This window comes from Salvelinus alpinus, chromosome 37, assembly GCF_045679555.1.
Source record: "Salvelinus alpinus chromosome 37, SLU_Salpinus.1, whole genome shotgun sequence".
Lineage (NCBI taxonomy): Eukaryota > Metazoa > Chordata > Actinopteri > Salmoniformes > Salmonidae > Salvelinus > Salvelinus alpinus.
In genome coordinates, this window is record NC_092122.1 from 14,686,351 (window position 1) to 14,689,056 (window position 2,706).

The 2,706-nt window shown below is 44.0% G+C and overlaps 1 pseudogene; it reads right to left on the reverse strand.

The window, feature by feature from the left end:
• Positions 1-511: 511 nt before the first annotated feature.
• LOC139565866 (troponin T, cardiac muscle isoforms pseudogene) lies at positions 512-1,803 on the reverse strand (annotated as a pseudogene).
• Positions 1,804-2,706: the final 903 nt, after the last annotated feature.

Consider the following 2,706-nt stretch of genomic DNA (forward strand, 5'->3'; position numbering starts at 1 on the left):
ACCCATCAATGGAATGACAGGGGCAGTTAAGATGGTGGGCTCCATAGAAATAGAATTATGGATTATGGGTACACCCAATATGGCCGCCAGTCCACCCAACAGCCACCCATTGACGTGAATGGTGATACCGCTTATAGGAATTTGAATTATATTTCTATGATGGGCTCGTTTAACCCATAGTTAACTCCTTCTGGCCAAGACTCTGCAGGTCAATACAAATACATTCCCCACCCTGAGCATGGCAGAGACTAAATTAGCTCTTTACAGTTCCATGTGTGCCACACCTGTCAGGGACGAGCCACGTTTCAAACCTCAGAATTGGACCAAGACAAACAAATAAACATTCATGAGGTGTATGTATGTTAATGTATAAAAAAAACATTTTGCAATGTAGTACATTATCCTTTGGCTTGCATATGACTGTTTCAGTAACCCTCACAGTAGAAAGAGAGGAATTTAACTAACCAGCTACAAAGACTGCTTAGGTAGAATAACGACCAGAACTGCATCAAACATTTACACATTTTATTAGAATGATCAATCAAAACTGTATTAACAATATTCAAACATTTAGCTTTATCTGGGAATACGATATCAGTAATCATATTCCTCGTGAACCATATTAAATGTTTACATCAGACAACTATAGTCAACAAAGAAAGTTACAGCCTGTGCAAAACCTAGCTAACGTTATACTGTAGAAACCCCCCAAACAAACAAACTCAGGCAATATGATAAAGCAGAAGCAGGTGGTTGTACCTAAAACGGTCCAAAGACAGCGAGACTAATCTGATAATGTTGGGGTCGTTGCTGTGTGACTAACGTAACTTCTTCGCCCCGCGGGTCGCCTTGGCCACCTTGGAGCCCCTCTGGTGGTCGCTGACGCGGTTCCGCAGCACGTTCACGTCGTACTTCTGCCTCTTCAGCTTCTCGGCCAGGTCAAACTTCTCAGCGTGCAGCTGGCGCAGCCACTGCCAGAGCTCGCGGGACTTCTCTGCCAACCTCTCTTGGTTGAGGTGGTCGATGTTGAGGGGCTTGCGGCGTTCCAACAGAGCCTTGGTCTTCTTCTCGCGCCCCGTCAGCTTCTTGCCCTTCTTCACGTCCCCCTTCTGTATGTAGCCGCCGAACGCCTTGTTGGAGAAGACGTTCTTCTTCCTGGCATCCTCCTCGGCGCGGAGCTTGGCCTCCTCTTCCCGGCGGGTCCGCTCCTCAGCAAGACGGGCCTGGCGCTCAATGTTCTGCTCGGCGCGCACACGCTGCTGCTCAGCACGGTCGGCACGGCGGCGCTCGATGCGGCTGCGGAGGGCCACTAACTCCTCCTCCTCTTTCTGGCGGCTGGAGAAGTGCATCTCGATCAGGCTCTGCAGGTCATTGAAGTCCTTCTCCAGCCTCTTGCGGTGGAGGTCATCAAAGTCTAACTTCTCGCCGTCTGGCAGCTTGGGAGGAGCGATGTTGGTAATGTACTTTGTCCGTGGCTTGGTCTCCCCCTCGCTCCCCTCAACGTGTTCCCTCTCCTCCTCATCTACCTCATCCTCCGTATCTGCCTCATCCTCCTCCTGCTCTTCTTCAGCCTCCTCTTCCACCTCAGGTGCCTCCTCTACTTCTTCCTCCTCTTCCTCCTCCTCGTATTCCTCCACAATATCCACTGTGTCAGACATGATGTTAAAGCCTGCCTCTGAGACAGTCAAGAAGTCAAGGAAGAAAGACCAGCGGAGACACACACACAATACTCAGAGACCAACTTGTGTCAAACAATCAAAAGGGGAAGTGAAATGAACTTTCGGGCGCGGTTGCTTGGGCTCTTTTAAAGCTTTACCCTGATCATGTGTCCAAACCCCACTGTCTAGCAGAAATGTTCAGACAGATGGAATGGAGTCTATTTTCTCCTTCAACAAGTCTGCCCCCTCCCCTGAACCCTGACCCCAGACTCTGCCCATCATTCCTTTCTAAGGACAATCGGGGTGCCCTATTTCAGACGCACAACAGATGCACTCAGGTGCCACTCAAACCTGTGCTCTCCTTCAAGCCCACAATCGAATGCATGCATCACGGTCACAGCATGTTTGCTGTAAGTATCAAGTCAAGTTCTTACTCATATACTATGGGGTTATTTATACACTTGGTCATCAAGAAGGAGAAAAAGAGAGACACAGTATATAGTAAGTACACCCATAAAATTAGTCATAGTGATCAAATAATCAAAGGGATGAAGTTTCCTAATTTCAGCTTAGAGTGAAGCGTAAATAGTTTAATAGTGGAATGGTCACTATATCCGTAAATACATAATGAATGGCCACTATATCAATAAATATATAATGAATGGTCACTATGTCAATAAATATATAATGAATGGCCACTATATCAATAAATATATAATGAATGGTCACTATATCTATAAATATATAATGAATGGTCACTATATCAATAAATATATAATGAATGGTCACTATATCAATAAATATATAATAAATGTCACTATATCAATAAATACATAACAAATGGTCACTATATCCGTAAATACATAATGAATGGCCACTATATCAATAAATATATAATGGTCACCATATCTATCAATACATAATGAATGGTCACTATATCAATAAATATATAATGAATGGTCACTATATCAATAAATATATAATGGTCACTATATCAATAAATATATAATAGTCACTATATCAATAAATATATAATGGTCACTATATC